Here is a 24619-nt window from a genome sequence, read left to right on the forward strand (position 1 = left end):
TTGTCCACTTACAGGGGGGAATGAGAACGGTGTTTTCTCATAACTCCATTGGATTCAAGTCACAGGGGAGACTGATAACAGTGTTCTCTCAGAACACCACTGGAGGCAAATCAGCGGGAGGACTGAGATAGGTGTACTATTAGAATACCTTTGGAGTCGAATCAGAGGGGGGACTGAGAACAGTGTTGTCTCAGAACGACATTAGAATCAAATCACAGCAGTGTTGTAAGTGGTGTTCTCTCAGAACACCATTGTAGTCAAATCACAGGGTGGACTGAGAACGGTTTTCTCTCAGAATACCATGGAAGTCAAATCACAGGGGAGCTGAGACCAGTGTTCTCTCATACACCAATAGAGTCAACTCACAGGGTGGACTGAGAACCATGTTCTCTCTGAAAAATATTGGTGTCAAATCACAGGGGGAATGAGAACGTTTTTCTCTCAGAACACCATTGGAGTCAAATCAGAGTGGGGACTGACAACGTGTTCTCTCAGAACACTATTGGTGTCCACTTTCAAGGGGACTGAGAACGGTGTTCTCTCAGAACACAAGAGAGTCAAATCACTGTGGGGCTGAGATTGGAGATCTCTCAGAACACCATTGGAATGAAATCACAGGGGGTACTGAGAATGGTGTTCTCTCATAAAACCACTGGAGTCTAGTCACATGGGGCACAGAGAACGGTGTTCTCTCAGAACACCATTGTAGTCAAAACACAGTCGGGAGTGAGATCAGTGTTCTCTCAGAACACCTTTTGAGTCTAATCACAGTGGGGATTGACAACGGTTTTTTGCTCAGTACACCATTGTTGTCCAATCTCAGGGCAGACTGAGAATGGTGTTCTCTCAGAACACCATTGGATTCATATCACAATAAGGAATGAGAATGCTGTTCTCTCAGAACACCATTGTACTCAAATGATAGGGGGTCTAAAAATGGTGTTCTATCAGAACACATTTAGAGTCAAATCACAGGGGGAACTGAGATCGGTGTTCTGCAGAACACCATTCGAGCCATATCATATCGGGTCTTAGAAGGGTGTTCTCTCAGAACAGCATTGGAGTCATATCACAAAGGGGAATGAGAAGACTCTTTTCTCAGAACACAATTGGAGTCTAATCACATAGGGTAATGAGAACCATATTCTCTAAGAACACCATTGGAGTCAAATCACAGTGGGGACTGAGAACGGTGTTCTCTCACAACACCATTGAAATCATATCACAGGAGGGACTGAGAGCGGTTTTCGCTCAGATATCATTAGAGTCAAATCAGAGGGGCTGGGAAGGATATTCTCTCAGTAGACCATTGGTGTCAAATCACAGCAGGGTTGAGAATGGTGTTCTTTCTGAAAACCACTGGAGTCAAATCACACGGGGAACTGAGAATGGTGTTCTCTCAGAACACCGTTGGTGTCAAATAACAGGGGGGACTGAAAACGGTGTTGTCTCATAACATGATTTTATGCAAATCTCAGCAGGGACTGACAAAGGTGGTCTCTCAGAACACCATTGGTGTCCATTCAGAGGGGAGACTGAGAACGTTGTTCTCTCAGAACACCATTGGACTCAAATAACTGGGGGGACAGAGAACTGGGTTCTATCAGAATACCACTGCAGTCATATCACAGGGGGGATTGAGAACAGTGTTCTCTCAGAACACAATTGGAATCAAATCACAAGGGGGCTGACAACGGTGTTCTCTCAGAACACCATAGGAGTGAAATCACAAGTGGGACTGAGAAAGGTGTTCTCTCAGAACACATTTAGTTTCAAATCACAAAGGGCCTGAGAACAGTGTTCTCTCAGAACACAGTTGGTGTCAAACACAAAGGGGACTGAGAGTGGTGTTCTCTCAGTACACCATTGGAGTTAAATCACAGGGGGGATGGAGAATGGTGTTCTACCATTGGAGTCAGATCAGAGAGGGGACTGAGAACGGTTTTCATTCTGAACTCCACTGGAGTCATATCACAGGAGTGACTGAGAACGGTGTTCATATGAACACCATTGTAATCATGTCATAGGGGTGACTAACAATGGTGTTGTCTCATAGCACTATTTCAGTCATATCACACAGTTGACTGAGGATGGTGTTCTCTCAGAACACCACTGGGGTCATATCACGGGGGGACTGAGCACATTGTTCTCTCAGAACACAAATGGAGTCAGATCACAAGGGGGAAAGAAGACAGTGTTCTCTCACACACCATTGGAGTCAAATCACAAGGAGGTATCAAAACACTGTTCCCTCAGAACGCAATTGGAGTTAAATCACAGGAGGACTGATAATGGCGTTCTCTCAGAACACCATAGACTTAAATCACAAGTGGGACTAAGAATGGTGTTCTCTCAGAACACCACTGTTGCCAAATCACAGGGGGACTGTGAACGCTGTTCTCTCAGGACACCACTGGAGTCAAGTCACAGGGGGGGTCTGAGAACGGTGTTCTCTCAGGACACAAATGGAGTCATATCAGAGTGGGGTGTGAGAACGGTTTTCTCTCAGAATACGATTGGAGTCAAATCACAGGGGAGTGAGAACAGTGTTTTCTGAGTACATCATTGGAGTGAATCACAGGGGGGACTGAGAACAGTGTTCTCTCATAACACCGTTGGATTCATGTCACAGGGGTGACTTAAAATGGTGTTCTCTCAGTACACCGTTGGAATCACATCACAGGGGGGACTGAGGGCCATGTTCTCTCAGAACATCGTTGGCGTCAAATCACAGGTGGCCTGTTAACCGTGTTCTCTCAGAACACCATTGGTGTCAAATCACAGAGGATGGACAGTTTGTGTGAGGAGAAACAATGCTTTTTTAAAGTGGGTTTAACACATGGAAAGACTATTTTATGAATGATGAGTGTACTTTTTCCTGCTGCTGCTGTTATTAGTTACCACAAACTTAGAAGTTTAAAACAACACAGATTTATTGTCTTACAGTTTTTGACCCCAGAAGTCCAAAATGGGTCTTCTTGGGCTGAAATTGAGGTGTCGGCAGGCCTATGTTCCTTCTAGAGGCTCTCGGTGAGAATCCATTTCCTTGTTTTTCCATCTTCTAGACACTGTCACATTCCTTGTCTCTTGGCCTTTTCCTTCCAGAAATTGCATCATTCCAACCTCTGCTTCCATTGTCATATCTCCTTCTATGACTCTCCTGCCTCCTTCTTTCCTTTGTGGTTACCTTGGGCCCACCAGGATCATCTCCTCATCTCAGAGTCCTTAAGTTTCTTACACCTGCAAAGCCCCTTTTGTCATGTAAGGTAACATATTCATTCACAGGTTCTGGAGAACCTCTCTGGGGGTCATTATTCTGCCCACCTCAGTGGGTCTTCTATCTGTTCACTATAATCCCTGTGTATGTGCCTGGTCTATGGGACCTTCCCTCATGCTGGGAAGGAGCTTGTAGAACTCTTCCCTCCCCATAAACCCCAATATCAGCATGTGAGTCTATATGCCCTTCCTGAAAGGCCTTCCTGAATGCCTTAGAGTTGGGGGTGGGAGGGATCCAGATGGAACCCTGGTCAGAGCAGTTGCATCAGGGAGGAGCAAAATATTTCTGCCTCTCTTTGCCTCCTCTACTGCCTCTGCTTCAGTGGACCCAGAAGAAGGGAGGGATGAAGGCAGGGTCTCACCACCATTTTTACATTACGAGTCGATGACCAATCTCACAGGTGTCTCAGAAGGCCAAAAGCCCTGACTCTGAGGGAAGAATACAACAACCCATGCACCTGTCTACCTGGGGGCTGTATTAGTCAGGAAGGTCTAGGCTATGACCTGACCCCCTTGACGACCACACTGGGGCCTTCCCTGGTGACTGGTCTGGGCAAAGGCAGAGCACTGCCCTTTCTGGGAAACATCTGAATGGCTTTTTTTCCAGCCTGCCCATCATATACATGCCCTGTACTAGTGAACTGTCCTTAAGGCTGTTTTAATAATTTTCTTTTTTGAATGGGTGAGACCTCTGGAGATTATGAGTTGTGGTTGTTATATCACTAGCCTATGGATGATCCTAAATGGGAGTGGAACTGTCATCTACTTACCTATCTGTCATAGGAATCAGAGCTTAAGAAGTGGACATACAGGCTAAATCCCACTGTCACAAATAGAGTTACAGCAAGAGTCTCAGTGGACCCAAAACATTTCTAAAAACTTGAGTGTCCACTTGGAACTTTCTGCATGTGCTTTATCTGTAAGCTTAACATCTCTATGTTCTGAGACTAGCTTCAAGCCCTACATAAATAAATAGATTCACTCTCCTGCCCTGGAAACGACTTGGCTGCATCTGGGATTCTATTACTATCTCGTCTGGGCTTCTGTAGGCTCTGTTTGGTGTTGGCCACACAGCCTTGTCCTGTGGCGGCTCTGTTCTCGCTGGGAGGTTGTGTCTGTTGGAGGCAGGCTGCTGGACCACACAAGGACTGTTAATAAACTGCTTACTCCACACTGGTATTCAGGCCGGTACACCCACTGTGGTCCAACTCCACCTTAATGACCAGATCTCTGCAGCTAATACCCCCTAATCAGGTACCTCAGAACTGGCCAGAGTTTCTTTCTTTTGTCTGGCAAGGGCTTTCCTTTTCATCCTTTACCCTTACATCCTACCTGCTCATCCTTCCTGAATTTTCTGTCCAGCCACTCTGAAAAAGCAAAAAATTCAAATGTTGGACCCACCAAGTAGCTTTAAGTAGTTGCTTTTATTTCTGCATCAAAGGCTTTTGGGAAAACAAGACTGTGTTCTAAGCAACCCACTGAGTTTTAGAAATTACTTCGAGGGAAAAGGCCGGCTGTCATCTTTCAGGTAGGACAATGCTAAGGGGCCATGAACCGACAGCAAAGGGAAGCCAACCACCATCTTCCTTTCTAGAAGGTGTTTGGTCACATTTACTTTGTCACTTGCACACCCTAGGAAACTTCTTCAGAAACAGAGTATGAGGCCAAGACCCCTGGCCACTGAGGAAGAAAGACCTCTGTGGCTTGCCCCCTTGGGAGAAGAAAGTAGAGAAGGAGAGCCATCAGGCCTCTGCCATCGCCCCCACCCCCGCCTCCCTTCATGCCTTTCTCAGCCATTCCAAGGATGCTGACAGCCATAAAAAATCAGGCCTGTTAGCAACAGGAAAGATCACAGGCCTTGATTCCTGTTGAGCTCCTTCAACAACAGCTGCCATCTGGCTCACCATCACAGACAAATGCAGGCCCTGATTTATGGGGCAGCTCGGGTCAGGGAGTGGGCCACGTGCATTGCCTTTGCCCCCACAAACACCCCAGTGGGCCAGGGCCTGGGAGAGGGCTATTGCAGGTCATCAATAAATCCTGGGGATAAAACAATGCAGAGGTTATTAAACGGAGCCGAGAGGGGACTAATGTGAGTTATTCCAATTACAGGCATGGTTATCTTCTTCTGTGCAGTTCAAAGTGTATGTACCCTAATGCATTTCAGCAGCTAATAAAAGTACTAGAGGGCCTTTTTTTCTTTTCTTTTTTTTTTTTTTTTTTTTTTTGGAAACCCATAGTGCTTATAAATTATAGGGTAGAGGGGTGTGAAAGATACATAGTGGCTTTGAAGCCGCGCTGACAGCCTTAAATTAATTGATCATAAAAGGAAGTCAACTGCAGTAGATGATGAACCATTTATCTAACCAAAAATAGATGGTTCCCCTATGGGGATAGGAAGAAAGAAAAAAAACTAAAATCAGGGGTGGGCAACAGGGAATAAATGTAACATTTTTAGTGCTTCAGTTGCAGGCTCTAAAACCAGAGGCACTGCAGATGGGACTGTGGCTTTGCACTGGAAGACCAGGACAGCAGGGCCATGCCTATAAACACAGAGCAAGTCCAGACTACCACATCAGCCTGCAGGCAAGCTGATCAAAAGATTTATCTCTACATCTTTCCCCAGATGAAAATCTGACCAGAACCCTCACTTGTTGGCCACTAAGTCCCTCTAGCTTTTACTGTGCTAAAATGAAATTGGCTGGAGATTATAATTAAACTGCATTGATATAGGCTAATTGGGTGGGGTGGTAAGGAGAACACAGACAAAGATTTAGGGAAATGATGATGTCATACAATAAACATTAAAAGATGTAGCCACGTGGTCATGTAGTTTCCAAACTTAGCAGTATATATTCATGGAAAGCAGACCCTCTGGACAAACCTACTTTGATAAATAGGAAAAGTCCTCTGTATATCACATGTTGCTTTCACCCAAGAAATTGGTAAAGCATTCAAAAATGGTTTATTCTTTCAAATAAACACTTCCCAAGCCATCTTGTACATTTGCTTAAAGGCAATCACTTTTTTGTTTTTTTTTAAGGAAATATAACAAAAAGGAAGCTCTAGTCTGGTGTTTGAAATCCAGTCACTAATTACACTTTATCGGAACTTTACTATATGCAGGTTTGTATGAGGGCAGGTTGGAAAAAATTTCAGAGGGAGTGTGGCTCAGCAGTCTCACCATTTCCCTTTCTCCCCACCCCGCCCCATCTCTCCAGACCCTCCCAGGTTCACACACTGCCACCAGAGTTAATCGTACATTGGTTACATTGTGTCACTCCTCTACTATGACCTGCCGCCAGCAGGCTCCTCACTGACAGCTTGGTCAAGGCCGCAGCCCTGGATACAGCATCCACGGCCCTTCCCAGTGCCCTTGGTCTCACCGCATTGCTGGGAGTGCCCACATTATCACTGTCCTGGAGCCATACTGCTGGACAGTGGCCAGTCATGCCCTGCCATGCCTCCCTGCCTCTGCACAGGGGAGGCTGCCTTCCCACCTGGAGAGCATGTATCCTTCTAGATGCAGCCCAGCAGTGGCCAGCTTGCCACTCTGGCCCCTTGGCAGACTTTGCTGTCACACGGGACTGCAACGCTTTGCTTACAGCTTTGTACCCCACCTTGAGTCCTTGTTGCCTTCATCTTCGTTCCCCCAAATCGAAGTCCCCCCAGTGGGCCACCTTGGCTAGCTCGCAGTGAACAGTGTTTCTTCTGTGTAGGAGAAAGGGGCAGAGTGAATGGATGAAGAGGAAGCTGGGCCCGGGTCACTCAGCTAACTAGCAGTAACCTGGGGACTTAGAGCAGCTTTTCTGCCTCCAAGCCCAGCCTTGCATCACAATGTGCAGTCATTTATTTTCTCTAGACCTGGTAGACAGCCTGTTCCCATAAACTAAAATACAGAGTCTGGTGTAAGAGCTCCTCTAAGAGGCAGGTTTTCTGAGTTTGATTTTAGGCTCTGCCAGTTATGAACAGGGAAACTTGTGGGAGTGTCTTACCTCTGGGAGTAATAAGAGTACCCATCCTAGATGGTCGCTGCAGGAATTAAATGACATAGTATATGCAAAGTTATTAAGATACAATCTGGCATAGAGTAAGAGCTCAATAAATGTTAGCTAAATAAATGTTATTAGTTATTAGTTACTTCTACTAATGTTCATATGCAAAATAAACTGTTTTCCCATTCAGCAATGAATATGCTACATAAATCTTACAAATAAGGATCCTGTCCCCAGAATTACAAATCTCATTCCTTCATATTTCCATATTTCTAATGCTTTTCCCACATGAATTTTACCCCACATAGTAAGGAATTTACTACAGAGTCCTAATTTCAAATATCTTGACCAACAGTCCTCATAAACCATCAAAATATTTGGAAAACAGCACATTCTCATCACAAAAACTGCATCTTCCAGACTGTATCTTTTCACCCAGAAGTGGAGCCAAAAAAAAAAAAAATTGTTTTTAGTTTAGACTCTAACTCTTTTTCACACTTGGAAAATATGACCACTGTACCCTTATGGCCCTCCAGCTCACTGAGGTCACAGGGACGGCATCTCCATCCCTTATCCACCTGGGTGAACCCTGACCTACAACCCCATCCCTCTGGGGTGTGAGGCCTAGTCCTGGGAGTGAGCAGAGCCTGTGCACATCTCGGGGGCATGTGTGTTCCCCAGAGGCTGGAAAAAGCACCCGATCGTTTAGGCACTTAACGAACGCATGAATGAACGAGTCGAATGACCAGATGAACGAACGCAGACCTCCCCCCAGCACGTGCACAAGGAGGTGCTCTGTGGCAGGGAAGGTGGTGGGCAGGCGGGAAGAGATCCCTGCCTTCTCCTCCTACCTGGGAGCCCCTCAAGCAGACCCTCAGAGGACTATGCTGTCCCCACGGAGGCTCCCCTCCCCTCGAGATTCCCATCAGAAGTCAGCAATGGTCCCGAGGCTTTAATGTTGGGAATTGTTTGGTGTGTGCAGTGCTGCCAGGATTCAGATTTCAAAACTCTCTCTCCACCACCCACCACAGCCAATGTCAGTCTGGGGAGATTTGCAACATGGGTGTCTCTTCATTGTACTGAAGGAAGGATGGTTTTCGTTGCTGAACTGAATGCTCTTTGGTGTCCCTGGTAAGAAAAGACCCCGGGCTTGGGAGTGGGGTTGGGAGGGTAGAAGGACCTCCTGCCCAGGTGGAGGGATCGCCTGGGGCTGACATGGCTCTGGGGACTTCTAGAGCAGGGGCTGCCCTCATCTGCCTGTTCCAGACAGCAGTGCGACTCCCCTGGGACTGAGGCATCTCTCCTCCTCCTCCCTTCCCTTTGTCTTCCCTTCTCGTCCCTTCCCTTGACTTCTCTGTCCTGGAATTTGATAAAAGCTGCAGGAAATAATTGGAAACCAACCCTCCCCAGGTGCTCATCATATAAAAAAGATTGTTCTCTCTGGCACAGCTGCTGTCACTGCCACTTCTCCTGGCCAACTGGAGACTTTGATTTATCATCCTATGCATAAACACTAGGAAATAAATGACAAAAAAGCCTTTTGCCCCTGGCAACTACCCAGCCTCACGATAATTAACTTGTTCTTTTCTCCCTCTCTTACCAACCACAAAGCAGTGATATTCTCTGATGAATGAGCTGCCCATGACTGTCTTGCTGACAGGTGTTTCATACAAAAGACGAGCTGTCCCATGAAGACGTAAGGCAGATGTTGAAAACTGGAGGCTCAAGGGTCAATTTGCCTCACGGAATATGACTGTAAAGGTTGAGGTCACACTGAAAAAGCAGAGACTTCACATGAAAATTCATAGTTTGCTCTTCTCTTGGATACTGGGAGGTCTTCTGGAGAGGGTGGACCTACATATCCACCTGGCAGTAGCTGCCTGGGCATGCCTGCCCACAAATGCCATAGTCTCACCCTTCCTTTTATGTCTCTGAGATGAAGGCTGAATGTCAGTTGCCATTTATCATTGTGTTTGCTCTGTTGTTTTTCCAACAGCAGAGACAGATTGAAGATGGCTGCAAATTCATTACCATTCCTCCCATGGAGAAGCGAAGTAGATTCCCCCTCCTCTTGAATTGGGCTGACCTGTGACTTGCTCTGTCCAACAGAATGTGATAGAAATGGTGCCATATAACTTCCGAAACTGGACCTTCAGATACCAGTGTCTGCTTGCACATACTTGCAACACTCCCTCTTGGAATTCAACTATCATGGTGTGAGAAGCTCACACCACTCATAGAGACCATCTGGAAAGAACTGGAACTTTCATTTCCACAACCCCAGTTGAGCTTCTAGCCAACAGCCAGCCCAACTGTCAGCCATGTAAGTGAGCAATCCTGGACGCTCCTGCCTAGTCAAGCCTCCAGATGACCACCACCCTGGCTGACACGACATGGAGCAAAAGAAATGCCCAGCAGAGCCCAATCCACTCACAGAATCGTTAGAGACAGTAAATGGCTGTGGTTGTTTTATACCTCCAAGTTTTGGGGTGTTTGTTCTGTAGCAATAGTTAACCAAAACACCTTATCTTTTTCAAAGTTTGGGACAAAAAAAAGGTGGGTCAGAAGGCTGCATGTCTCAAGAAAAAGAAAGTAAATCTTTTTGGAACTGAAGACTTCCTTGTATGCAAATACCCAGCTTGCTTCACAAATACACACTAGCCAGTCTCCAAAGCACTTTGGTTGAGGACTCTGGCTCTAAGGGAAATCATTTTCATAGATAGAAAAACACGGGGCCTGCAGACCTGTAGGCACTGCTGCTCACCAGCTCTCTAATGGTGAGCGATCATCAACTCTCTGGCCTGCAATTTTCCCATCTATGAAAATGAAATAACAGTATCTGCTCTTTTAACCTTATGTGGATGTTTTATAAATTTCAAAGGACTGTGTAAATCCAGACTATTGTTATTTGCATTATATACCCAACAAATTTTTTTATCTCTACAACTCTTTGGGACCCCAAAAGTATAATATATTTTTGTTTGATATGATGAGAGTTATTTATATTGGAGTTTTTCTATCCAACTAAACTTGAAGTCCATGTCTTTGGACCAGGGATGACAAAGAGGTTTCATATCATATGCCAAGTCCAGTTGTCTTTACTCCCTGGAGAATCGTATTGAGAATGATTCTGAGGCCACATCTGAGAAGGGAGAGGGGTACACGCAAGCCATGAATTTACCCTCCCAGCATTTGACAATCTTTTTTTTTTTAAGGGCTTTTGTTTTGTTTTTAAAGAGCTTTCCAATGAAATAAAATATGAGTTAGAAGACATGGATTTGAGCTGTGTGACTGTGACCCTGGACTACACATAACTTCTCTGATCTCTAGTTATGTCATCTGAAAAAGATGATGATGATGATGATGGTAATGCATTTATTTAACATTGGCTCTATTTCAGTCAATCTTCACAGCTTCTTAGAGGAAAGTCTGCTTTACCATTATCCCCATTTTATACATGAAGACACAGAAGCACACATAAAACCATAATTCAAAAAGAGTCATATACCACAATGTTCATTGCAGCACTATTGACAATAGCCAGGACATGGAAGCAACCTAAGTTTCCATCGACAGATGAATGGATAAAGAAGATGTGGCACATATATACAATGGAATATTACTCAGCCATAAAAAGAAATGAAATTGAGTTATTTGTAGTGAGGTGGATGGACCTAGAGTCTGTCATACAGAGTGAAGTAAGTCAGAAAGAGAAAAACAAATACCGTATGCTAACACATATATATGGAATCTAAAAAAAAAAAAATGGTTGAAGAACCTAGGGGCAGTACAGGAATAAAGACACAGACATAGAGAATGGACTTGAGGACATGGGGAGGGGGAAGGGTAAGCTGGGACGAAGTGAGAAAATGGCATTGACATATATGCACTACCAAATGTAAAATAGATAGCTAGTGGGAAGCAGCCACATAGCACAGGGAGATCAGCTCCGTGCTTTGAGACCACCTAGAGGGGTGGGATAGGGATGGTGTGAGTGAGAAGCAAGAGGGAGGGGATACGGGGATATATATATACATATAGCTGATTCACTTTGTTATAAAGCAGAAACTAACACAACATTGTAAAGCAATTATACTCCAATAAAGATGTAAAAAAAAAAAGAAAGAAAGAAAGAAACGACCAAGACACACAGCTAGTAAATCAGGAAACCAGGATTTGAACCTTGATAGTCTAGATAAACGTTGGCAAACTTTTCCAATAAAGGGTCAAATAGTAGATGTTTTAGGCTTTGTGGGCCATATGGTCCCTGACGCAACTGCTCAACTCTGCTATTGTAGCTCAAAAGCGGTCAGGGACAATATGTAGACAAATGGGCATGGCGGTGTTCCAATAAAGCTTTATTTACAAAAACAGGTGATGAGCTGGATTAGGCCTGTGGGCTGTAGTTTGCCAACCTTTGGTCTAGACAAGTGCTTTCCTATAGAAACAATGCAAGCCACAAATGTGAACCACATATGTAATTTAAAATTTTCTTGCCACATTTTAAAATGTTAAAAGAGACAGGTGAAATTAATTTTAATGCTACAGGCGTACCTCATTTTATTGCACTTCACTTTATTGCACTTCACAGATATTGCACTTTTTATAAATTGAGTAAACTGCATCAGGTGAGTCTATTGGCATGATTCTTCCAACAGCGTTTGCTCACTTCGCATCTCTGTGTTGCGTATTGGTAATTCTCTCAATATTTCAAACTTTTTCATTATTATTATATTTGTTTTGGTGATCTGTGATCAGTGATCTTTGATGTTACTATTCTTTGGGCATTTTTTAGCAATAACGTATTTTTAAGTTAACGTATGATCGCTTCTCGGCCTTTTGGCTAAGATCAAGTGTAAGTTAACGTATGAACATTGCTTTTTTTTTTTTACATATAATGCTATTGCACACTTAATAGACTTCAGTAGAGTGTCAACATAACTTTTACACGCGCTGAAAACAAAAAAAGTTCATGTGACTCACTTTATTGCAATATCTGCTTTATTGCTGTGGTCTGTAAACAAACCTTCAATATATCCGAGGTAAGCCTGTATATTTTTAAACATGATATATCTAAAATATTATTTCAATGTGTAATCTATATTTTTTAAGTTATTGAGATATTTTTCATTTTTTCACATCTTTGAAATCCAGTGTGTGTTTTATACTTAGAGCCCATCACAACTCAGACCACATGTGGCTGGTGGCTACGTAGAGGACCTCCAGGTCTAGAATCCAGAATCTTGCTATCTGCCTCAAAGGGGGTCACTAGGACCATGGAACTAACACATAAGAACACAGGATAGAAATGCTAATTATTGTTCTTCAATTCAGTTGGGTCTCTTGGATGTGCCCAAGCTCCTACCTTGTATGAACCATTTTAAGAGTTTGATTCTAATTTATCCATTTGGAGCTCAGAATGCTTCTTTCCTTAGACACAGCACTATAAATGGCCATCAGAGCCCTGGGTTCTCCCATAAATCCCTAGGTAACAGGCAGTACACCTGGTGAATATAGTGTAGCTTGAATTACCCCTAATGATCATTCAAAATGTTATTTTGTTAGCTCTAATTTTGAATGCCAGGAATGGCCCTGGGCAGCAGGATAAAGCAGGTGCCCCCCTGAGCTTTTTAGGAGAGGCCGCTCTTGGAGATCTAATCATGGCCCAGTATAGTTGCCCCTTGTTGGTGAGAGCTCTGATGCCCATTGGCTTGCCTTGACTCTGGAAAGGCTGCATCCTAAGTCAGAGGCTGCCCAGCCAAATTTCTCTCTTCATCAGTGTCACATAGAGGGTCTAGTATGTGCCCTTCATTGCTTCCTGTAAGCAGAGGTTCAGGCCTGCAGAAAGCAAACAGCAGAGCATTTAGCAGTGATCTCCAAAATGGAATTTCATGGAACAATAAAATTTCAAAAAAACCCTGCAGAACCTACATAAGGTGGCCAACTCGTAATTTTTCCAAGTAAACACACTAAGGAAAAAAAAAAAACAAACTACTACTCACTGGCACCATCATCTTAATGCCAAAGGATATTAAAATGGCATTTTAATGCCCCAAAGTGGGGGGAGTATCATCAGAATTAAGGACAGGTTTTTTTCAATCGAATAAATGTGGCTTTGTAGAAAAAACCCACCCCATTGCCTTTATTCTTAACATTTTGCCAAGGACCAAGAAAACTTTGCCTTCAGGAGCAGAGGCTCTCAGGCTAGCATTTGGGAACCCAGGTGAGTAGAATTTTCATAGCAGTTGCATAGGGTAATGAAAGGTCTGGACAGAAAGGAGAGGGAGGGGTGTTGCAGCAGCTGGCAGTGCAACCATTAGGTGAAGTTCTCATCCCTGGAAGGGTTTTGAGTGAGAGCAATGAACACAACATAAATCGTATCCTTTAATTGGCACTAATATCTCATACTTGCATCTTGTGATAGAGTTTAGAAGATATTTGCATATCCCTTTTTCCTCTTTTGATCCTCTCAGAAACTCTACAAAACAAGCAGGAAAGATACTCTGTGCATCTTACAGTACCAAGTACAGAATTACAAAGAGCACCAAAGAATTCTTTTTTCTTTCCTTTTTGGAGACTTTTTACTACAACCCATATTGAACACCCAAAACAATGTGTTTTTGAGGATCAGAACTCCTGGAATATATGCATGACTCAATCACTCATTCATTTTATAACCTTAGGCATTGAGGACCTCATTAATATCTGTAAAAGGGTCTTCAGGCTCCTCTGATGAAAGGAAAAGCAATGTGGAAAGAATCCTTAGGATGCCTCGGGTTTTCTGCTGAGTGATGGGCAGTTCCCCAACCATCTCCTCTCTGCTGCCAACAGGGGCCTGAACTGATCCTGGTCCTGCTCTCAGATCAGTTGCCATTTCCTTCCTAAAAGGCAGCTTCTACTCTCCTGTTTGCGATAATCCTGCATTACCTGTCACCACTTTGGCATTTTGTCACTGTCCACACACATGTAGGGTGGCAGATGTAGGCCTGGGTTTTGCAAAGTTGTTTTCATGATACTTCCTACATGAGCCTTTTTGGAAGGATAATTGCAATGGTAATATATTCTCATGCCAGCGTTTTCCTGACTCTAAGCTGGAGAGCTCAGAACTTGTGTTTAAATTATTCCCAATTTTCAAAGATTTGAAATGAACATACCAGAAAAAAAGAAAAAAAGGTATGCCAAATAAGGATACCAAAAAGCCAGCTTCTTCTTGTGGCCATCTCCAGCTCAATAAATGAAGAATGTGGATATTCTGGGCACTACTGAAGCGGTCTGAGTCCATCCATCTCCTCACCCTCACCCTCTCTTCCCCACACTTTGTTTTTAAAACCATTGTTCTGTTACTAGTAGTTCCTTCTCAGCCCACCATCAGTGCTTTGAAGTAAGTATATAAGGCAATAGACAGGCTGCAAGCAAATGGCAGAGTACTGAGACTCTGAATGCAAAATTATCTTCAGCTTAATACTAATCTATTTTGCCTTTCACAGTCTCTGGAATTTAGACTGGGGATCAATGCTAGATGAAAAAGGCTTCCCTTCTCATGTTTGCGTCTAGCATGGTCTGTCTTAAGGTCCCCTCCCTTTTTCCTCAGGACTCCACGTGAAAGCACTTGGACTTAGTGGGCAGCAGCAGCACTCGGAGGGTAAGGGAGCCTTATTGCCAAGTCTCCAGCCCCAGCTTCAGCAAAGCAGTGCATTAAAAGGGCCACAGGATGCTGAGGACTTGAACCAGGTTTGTCCTCAGGTCACAGGTTACCTTTGGGGCTTGAGGGTCAGGAACGGGGAGGAGATAGTTGTCCACATCTTCAGCGGTTCTTATTGCAGAAGGTGCTTGCATTGACCTTCTTCACCCGGTGAAAACACTTTCACTGTCTTTCTGTACTTCCTGCCTTCATTTTAACTTCCTTGATTTGTTGACCTCTCTGTCCATTCTCCTCTCCCCTTCCTCAAAGGGAAACATTTAAGAGTTCCTCTCTTTTTGTGGCTGCAGGAAGAGTGTGCTGTCGCTTTACACGTTGTAGATGGTGCTTCCGCAACCTTGTTAACACTCAGGTTCGGATTTGGGAAGTCTGGTAAGTGGGCAGAATCTGCACTTCTAACAAGCTCCCAGGTAACACCTGTGCAGCCAGCTCCACCCTCTCCCCACCCTCACTTTGAGCAGCAAGCTTCTAGATATTTTGTTTCTGCTTTTTCACTCAGAGCGGCTTTAAGAGCCTCCTCCTGGAAAGGTGTACACCTAATCTGTTGCGCCTCCACCAGCATCTCTCACATTTTGTCTCCTGCACCCCGAGGCTGCACTGTAGAGAAGCACACAGTAGGGGTGCACGACCCATGGGAAAATTTCTTGGGCAGGTAGAAGCAAAATTGCTGGGTGTGGACCTTAGATGAACTTGATTTGATTAAGTGCTGCTAGATTGCCTTTTAAAACCCTCACATTTTAAAACGGTGTTCAGGCTTTCCATTATTATCACAAACTAAAACTCAGAACATGATTGAGGAGAAGCTCCTGGCGATGACAGTCTTAGGGAAACGTTGGGGAGAGGACAGAAGTGGCTAGCAAGGATTTTGCCTTCTGGCATATGACTTAAACACATCCTCTTTGTCTCCATGAAATTTTAAGTAAAATCCCGGCTGCTTGCTGCAGGTGTGTGGCTTTGGATTCTCTGGAGGAGCAGAGTCGAGTAACAGCGGTAGAGTGCTCACAGCTGGCTGCCCCTTTCAGGCACTTGTCTTGTGTCAGCTCACTTCCTCCCACCTCCCCTGTGAGGTAAGTACTAGCAGCAGTCCCTTTCCACAGATGAGAAGACAGACCCCAGATCACTGGCATCCACACCCTTATTTCTATGATATACCGGCTCCCTGGGATAGTTGTCATATGAGAACAGAGACTTTCCCAGGGGTCCTGCCTCACAGGAGGAAATAACTTAATAACACACAGGTGAGGAAACCAGGTTGCAAAGGCATGCACATTGTCCCTGGGCCCCTTGTGTCCTCCAGCAGAGCTTGCTTGGCTTACTGAGATGCAAGAAATCCATTCAAAGCTGGATTCAGGTGAGCATTTGTCAGTTTTGAGAGTGTGAGACCATTTGTTGTGACTCATCCATTGTTTTCTCTGATAGTTTCATTTCCACAGCCCACAACACAGGAAAGCTGTTGGTGCTCGATGCCTGTGAGCTCCTGGAGCTCCATCCGTACTCTCTTGATTTGTTCTCATTAAAGAAATTTTCCAGCTGGTACTCTGCATGGGAAGAAGACTGTTTGAGTGTACACCACCACCCTTGGCCCTCAGCCCGGGTTACTCAGGCATTTCTCAAGTGGAGCCACATCGTGACAGCTAAAAGTGTCCCCTCACACTTCCAAACGCCTTTGGGAAGGGGCAAGGCTGCTCGCTGCTCCCCGCACCAAGCTGCCCAGCCTGCCTCGCCTGTGAGTGTTCACCATGACTCAGGCAGAGCCTGGCTGAGCCTCTCAGGAATGAGGACTCGGGGGAGAAGAGGTGGCCTCTCTGACAAACCCGAGAAGTGTGAGCACATAAATGCCGGCGGAGGTTGTGTCTTCCCGGGACTGGGATACTGAAGCTGCCCAACATCACCCTCCACGTGGCAGCAACGTCCAGCTTCTTGAGGGAAGCGTTCATGGCCGAAGCCCCATGTTCCAGGCCATCAGCAAGGCCTGGGCATCGTTCCTCCCAATGATACATTTAGTCTTTCCCCACAGCACCCCTGCTCTCCTAAGCCATCCAAGCACAGATGAGCTTTCTTTGCACCTAAATTGCCTTCATTTTTGTTCTTCATCTCCTCCTCCTCCTACTTCCCCTCCTCTTCTCCTTCTTCTTCTTGCTAGAAACACTTTTGCTATATTTCCAAACAGAACAAAGTACGTCTCATTATTATCAGATGCGTCTTCTTCCTCAGAGGTTGATATGTGATAAGCAGAAGCTGGACTTTTAAATATGTCCACACCATAGGGAAAAGAATAGTGTAGTTTCTGGAGCAGAAAATGTGGCTGGGTTAGAATGTTCACACATCCATGAATGCCTGGAGCTCATATGGCCCCGGATGTTGGTGACATCCTGAGATGCTAAATAATTTCCTCACACAGAAGTTACCCTGTGACCCACGCTGTTGTTAATCACCTACCTGCTTCTACTCATGGCTGCCTGAACAGAGCCAAATGTAGAGACCAAAGAATCAGATTCTTGAATTTTTCTGTGTTAAATGCGCTCTTGAAACTCAGAAACAATGGCCTTGGAAGCCCAGATCTTAATTTGTAAAAGTTGAGAATTTTGAGAGAAGAAAAGAAGTGGAGGATTGAATTTCAAATGGCTGTCCCCTCTCAAAGCATGAAGGAAGAAATTTTGTGTCATAACAACAGACTGGAAAGAGAAGTAGACAAAGGGCACATGCCCTGCTCCAGGGAGGCTGGATAAATTCAGTCTGCACTGGGGAGGAGGATCTGGGGAAGCAGGAAACAAGAAGGTGATTTATACGTGTGGTGCCTCTGCTTGCCCTTCCCATTTGCCAGCTTAGTCCTGGAAAAGGAGAAATAATGGAATCCCTCTTCAAGTTTAGAGATGCCAGGGTGGACCCTACCTGTACCTTGTTTCCCAAGCAGAATCATCAGACCCCACAGAGAAGCCTCTGTTCCATCATGGTGATGTAGTAGTAAAGCTCACATGACATTTATGGGTCCGGACATTAAAGAGTCAGCAAAAGCCCCATAATTTCCCCCATGTGAAAGCACTGGGATATTTCCTGAGCCCATGAAGGGGGATGAAGGGTGACCAGAGAGAGAGAGAGAGAAAGGGGGGAGGGAGAGAGGAAGAGAAAGAGGGAGGGGACTGCAGAGGAAGACAGACAGACAAGTCTGCATCTAGGACAAAGGGATGTTGGAGCCAGGGATCAGATGGGGCATCCTCGTATGTCTGTAGAACCATCCAAGGACCAGAACAGACAGGTTGAATCTATCTCAGTATAAAACAATCTAGAGTGGAGAAAGCTAGCTGAAGAATGTTAATACAATTTGGTGCCATTTATGTGGTATTTTTTTAAACACACAAAATAAATCTCTTTATTATGCATAGACACACATAAATGTAAGTTTTGATACGTGGGCTGGAATTGGTTCTATCTCAGGACCAAGACAGATCAAGATGGAGATGCAGAGGCCCCTTCAAACCAATGCCTTCAGTGTACCTGTGTGAACTCCCAGAGCTTAGCATCAAAGCATCAACCCCCAGAGAGAAAATGAGCAACAGGACAATCCTGAATTTGACTGTTTTCTTTGGGTACAAAAGGTTGGTTAAAATCTCTACCTATGTTGAAAAAGCTCTCACAAATTTGGTTTTAGGCCATTCACACCTCCCTTCTGCAAGGGGACAGCCAGGTGCATGGTGGTGCCAGGTGCTGAAAGAGAGGTGAGCCACTCACTCCCTTCCTCCCCGAGCCATGGACAAAAGAAGCCACCTTTACCACCATGTTGCTGAGATTTATGTTAGTGCCTGCCTAGCACACACTAGCTCTCTTTTGGAAGACACTTGTTTTTGCTCCATCCCCAGTGAATTAGACTTAGTAAGACTGTCAGTCAGTGGTGCCCCAGCCTCCTCTGGTCAAGGGAAGTGTTCATGACCCAATCTCAGCCAATCAGATCTCTCCTTGGAATAGAGTGACAAGAGAACAGGGAAGAGTGGGAGCTGATCCATCCCAGTGACTCTCCCTTGGGTCCTGCCACCTGAATACCCCAAAAAGCCTGGTTCCCATCCTTTATGAGGTCCGGTTCTTCAGCTAATCCTTCAATTTCCTCACTTATTTCTTAACCTTCCTAGAAATTACTTTTTTTTTTTTTCTTTTTGCTTAATTGGTCAGAAGCAATTTCTATCACAACAACCAAAATATTCTGATGGGCCCAGGAAGGCTGGAGAGAAGAAGTGACCTGTGGGATGTACAATAAAGAAGTAGGCAAAAAATGATAGTAGGAATGAGAAAAAATTCAGGGGCGAGGAGTCATCTAATTTCCATTAGCAAGTTCTTTGTTTCTGTGCAGGAATTTAATCTCTCTCCATTACCCAAACCTTCACTAAATTTCTGCTTTTGAAAGTTTTCTATTAGTTTACATTCCCAACATTATGTATGTTTCTGTTTTCCTACATTTTCCCCAAACTTTGAATGAAATTGGGTCACTTGTAGAGACATGGATGGACCTAGAGACTGTCATACAGAGTGAAGTAAGTCAGAAAGAGAAAAACAAATATTGTACATTAATGCATATATGTGGAATATAGAAAAATGGTACAGATGAACCTATTTGCAAAGCAGAAATACAGACACAGACGTAGAGAACAAACGTATGGACACTGAGGGGGGAAGGGGGTGTGCGATGAATTGGGAGATTGGAATTGACATATATACAGTACTATGTATAAAATAGGTAACTATTAAGAACCTGCTGTATAGCACAGGGAACTCTACTCAGTGCTCTGTGGTGACCTAAATGGGAAGGAAATCCAAAAAAGAGGGGATATATGTATACATATAGCTGATTCACTTCACTGTACAGCAGAAACTAACACAACATTGTAAAGCAACTATACCCCAATTTTTTTAATTAATTAATTAATTAATTATCAAAGGATTGGGAAATAGCCTGCCCAGCGTATAGGTGGGGCCATGTGACCAAATGATGTGTGCCATTTCCAAGCGTTAAGAAGAGTATGCCTTCACATCCCCTTTTTCCTCTTCCACCAGCTGGATGTGGTCAAGCATGGCCACCTAGGAATTCCTATGGTGAGATCCCAAGAAAGAAGGAGGCTGATCCCCAAAACCCGCTTGGAGAATGGTGACTTACCAATCAGGATCATACGCTTTAGACTTTACTTGAAGGAGAAATAAGCTATCTTGTCTGAGCCATTATAAATTTGAGTTTGTTAGAGCATCTTGTTACCTTGGTCAATACTCTGTATCCCAGTAATTCCAATTCTAGGAATAATAGCACAAGTGCACTATTTTTAATAGAAAAAGAAAGTACCCCAGATGTCCATTAGAGGAGAACTGGATAAATAAATTTGATTTAGTCACATGAAGGAATACTAAACAACAGTCAGAATGAATGACTAGATTTACATGTCTCAACATGAATGGAGCTAGAAAACAATCTAGAGTGGAGAAGGCTAGCTGCAGAATGTTAATACAATTTGATGCCATTTATGTGGTATTTTTAAACACATCTCTTTAAATAAATCTCTTTGTTATGTATAGACACACATAAATGTAAGTTTTGATACATGGGCTGGAATGATACCATAGCAAGTGCTGGTGGGGAGGGAGGGAAAGAGAACTGGGAGGAGGGACTTCTTAGACTTCAAAATATGTATAATATTTTATTTAAAAAAAAAAGATTAGAAGTAAATGTATCTGAATGTTAACCTTTGTTCATTTAGTATGGCTGATTCTTGGATGCCTGTTAATTATCATCTCTACTTTTATGCTTTTCTTATTGATTTTTCAACAACAAAAATATCCAAGGTGAGAAAATTCCTGCCTGCTTCTCCAAGACCTGGAAGCAGAGAGCTCTCCACAGTAATAACTGCAGTTCCCTGCTAGGTATCACTTCATGGGGTCCTCAGAGGCTTCCTTTTCCATTTCATGGGGACATTTTCTGCTAAATATAGAAAATAACACCCTTTCTTGGGCACACAGCCTCTTTCCTTCCATCTTTCCTTTTTCCATTTCTTTCACCTGAAAGCATGATCACCACCAAAGATAAGAACATTCTTCCACTGTTTTCCCATGGTTGAGTTTTCAGCTAAAGAAATTCTAAGTTCAAATAGCAAGTTAATTCCCATGAGTAGTAAACATGTCGACCTTTTCTGGTATAGGAGCAAGGAGCACATGATACAAACGTATACCACCAAATAGAAGAGAAGGCATAATTTCAAACATGTAAAGTATTTATGAAGTTCAACGTGGGTTTCCCTCTTCACATAAAATAAACATTGGAGATTCCAGTGACATGGAGTTTCAGATGTACTGAGGATCTGTTGAAATCGTCGCAGTCTGCCATAGCAGAAAACCCCATTACAAATATTCATATCACTTAACTTTACATTTCTAATTGGTGAACCCTTTCATTGCACTGGTGTCATAAAAACAAGGACAAAAACCCACGTGAAATTAGGCGCAACCCAGGGCTGTCCTTTTGCAGCTAGAACATATCTTTCTATTTCTAGAATTTTCGGAGGTAATCTCACAAGTTTTTTATGAATCAGGTTGGGATGGTATTACTTTAGAAGGCAGAAACAGTTTCAAGAAGATGCTCTAGGTTATACGAGTTTCTGGGTCCAGAAAGACACATATCCCCTCCCTAAATTCCATCATATCTGCCCCCTAGTCCTATTGTTAGAGAAGTTATCACCATAAATTAGGCAGACAGAACTACCAGAAGGCCAATCTCAGAATGCAAATTTCTCAAACAGGACTACTATATAGCTTACTGCTCCATCTTACCTCCTAACCTTCCTTTCTCCCCAGGAAAGGTGCCAAACTTAGAAACCATGACTGTGAGTGGCTTGACTTGCAGTCAAACACATCTTAATTGATAAAGACCCTGCATCTAGAGAGATGGAGACATGCAGTGACGTCTGGTTTACCAGCTAAGATCTGTGGACTACATCTGAGTCCTGTGGAAAGAAAGAAAAAGAATTTTTAATGGCTATGTTTGAGATTGAATAATTGGGTTGGATAGTTGATGAGATGAGAGTGAACAGAAGCTGGAGTGAAATTGTTGCAGCCCTACTGGTTTGAGCTGTACTTCATGTGATGGTACTTACATTGCAATAGTCCAGATTTTGGGGACTGTTCTGTCTGACGATTATGAAGTTCTTATTGGGGGCATGGGTTAATACCACAGCTTGTGGGTGGTTCTGTAGGGAATAGTTGTTGTCACACCCCTGGGAAGAGAGGTGTTCTAGTACAATGAATAGGGGTTCTAGAATTGGACCTTTGAGATGACATTATATAGTTCCTCCTCCCCAGGTTCTTAGGGTCATTTTGCCCAGAGTTTGAAGGATAGAGATGCTCAGAGCATTTTTGATGACAGGAGGAGGGAGTAGCTTGATAAAGAATCCTAGAAGGGCCCGGGCCTGTGCATTCACTGAAAGCCCTCCTCCTTGTATTTCCATCTTTTCTCAAACTTCAGTAAATTCTCATAAAAAGGTACAGTCTGGTCTCTTCTGTGCATGGAGAATTAAGGGGAAGGACTGGTCAGTGGTTCAGAGGAGAACAACGTCCCTCCCTCTGGTCATCACTGGGGACAGCTATGCCTGATGGTCAGTATTCTGAGGGCCATTGGCAGCAGCTGTAGTGGGAGAGCACAGGCCACAGCTGCTAAAGGACCTGCGCTGAGCCCTGCATCGACAAAGCTCTCTAGCCTCTGCATGAATCCACCCAAGTTCCTGCTCATCGCGGAAGAATGAAGACCCAACACTGAAGCATCTTTGAGGACATCAGAAAAATCAAGGAAGCAGTCCAAGGAGGTTCTGGATTTCTGGTTATTTCCATCAACTGGGCTTGAAGTTGTTTATGTGAAGTATCGTCTTTCTTAATATCCATTCTCCCCTTCTTTCTTTAATGACAGAACCTCTGAAATTTAGCTGGGTGTGTGGCCTCCCTTGTGATCATCAGCTTGAGCCTGAGCATTATTCATGTATAGATAAACAGTTAGGAAGGTTAGGTCAAGTAACAGATGGGCCCCTAAAATGTGATAGCTTAAACCAGTTAAAGTTTGTATGTCCCTCATGGAAAAAGTAGGAAAATTACTGGTGTGGACTGATATAGTGGCTCCATCCTTTAAGATGAGAAACACAGTATATGTGAAAGGGCAGAAGCCAAAATGAGTTCAGAGTCGGAGATAAAATGGTGCATGACATGTCTGGGGGAGAATAATCCACACAGCAGTCGCAGGAGGACTTTCCTCTCCAGGTCTTCCACAGCACATGGGGGTGTAAGTGGGGAATCTTGCTTAGAACATAGAAAATGTTCCAAACAGAATCAGCCCACAAATAAATCAGTGGCGTGTCCAAACCCAGAATCCAGGTTTTGCATGCATGGCCTCCAGCGTGAGTGGCAATGAGACAGGCTAATACTCCAAATGCAAACTTATTTATACTTAAAATAGCGAGGTACAGACTCATTGTCCACAAAGCAGAGTGATTTGTTCTCAAGCTCCTTAATGAGGTTGGGGAGGGGATGTGCAGGGAGGACAAGAAGTGTGTCTGAGTCCAAGTGTGTTTGAGGTTTGTGAATTATTTAGTACAATAATGGCTGGGTTTTTATTTATTATACTGAAGTGGAGCTTTTCGTATTTGAATCAAAAGCACACATAAAAGCCTATTGTAGAAAATCAGCCTCTATTATAATATAAATGTACATTATAGAAATCAAAAGAAAAGGAAAAGAAAAGAGTTTTTTAAATTACAAATAAACCATGGAGCTTATAAATTGTGGGAGAGTTGAGGATAATGGGAAGGATCCGAGATGGCTCTCCTGTTCTTTGCCTGACCAGAGTCTCCATCACCACAACCAGCTCTTGCTAAGATCACACTTCAGTTAGACAAATGGGAAATGAAATGGTTCTTTCTGCAGTCCTCAGAACCATGACTATCCCAATCCCATTAGATTTCCTGCTTCAGGTTTTATGGAGCTTAGTGGAGAAAGAATAACAGAATAGGAAGAAAACAACAAGAAGAAGGTAGATGGAGCTCCCCAAAGCATTTTGCATGTACTCAGTAACAGGAAGTGCATTAAAACAGCCCCCTCTTCTATCTTCAGCAATACTCCAATTTATAGGGATTTCCCAGATGGTTGCCCTGCATTGGTCTGCCTTTATTGTGAGACGGTGTATTAAATTGCTGGAGTTCTGGTGCTAGGCTATATTTTCGCTCTGAGTAGTTTTTTTTTTTTTTTTTTAACAGTTTAATTACAAAATAGTTCACATATAATACCATTTAAAGTATAAAATTCAAAAGTATATTCACAGATATGTGCAACCATCACCACAGTCAATTTTAGAACATTTTCATCAACTCAAAAAGAAACCTGGTACCCTTTAGCTATTACCTCCTACCTGCCAGCCCCACCTCCCCACCTCTAGGCAACCACTAATCTACTTTCCGTCTTTGTAAATTTTCCTCTTTTGGACATTTAATAAGAATAAAACATATAATATAAGATCTTTTGTGACGGACTTCTTTCACTTAGCATAACATTTTCAAGATTTGTTCATATTGTAGCAGGTATCAGTATTTCATTTCATTTTTATGGCTGAATAATATTCCATTACATTGTTATAACATAT

The 24619-nt window shown here is 43.6% G+C and overlaps 2 long non-coding RNA genes across 2 annotated transcripts in view; one reads left to right on the top strand and one right to left on the bottom strand.

Moving 5' to 3' along the window:
• Positions 1–10592, bottom strand: part of LOC309664564 — a 251474-nt gene extending 240882 nt beyond the window's left edge. Inside the window, exon 1 of the long non-coding RNA XR_014265932.1 lies at positions 10469–10592. This is a non-coding gene — a long non-coding RNA (uncharacterized lncRNA). The remainder of the gene's footprint in view (positions 1–10468) is intronic.
• A 407-nt stretch (positions 10593–10999) lies between these two features.
• LOC309664555 overlaps positions 11000–24619 on the top strand; it is a 402660-nt gene continuing 389040 nt past the window's right edge. Inside the window, exon 1 of the long non-coding RNA XR_014265923.1 lies at positions 11000–11039. This is a non-coding gene — a long non-coding RNA (uncharacterized lncRNA). The remainder of the gene's footprint in view (positions 11040–24619) is intronic.

The sequence above is a fragment of the Balaenoptera physalus genome (assembly GCF_965194825.1).
Source record: "Balaenoptera physalus genome assembly, chromosome: 7".
Taxonomy (NCBI): domain Eukaryota; kingdom Metazoa; phylum Chordata; class Mammalia; order Artiodactyla; family Balaenopteridae; genus Balaenoptera; species Balaenoptera physalus.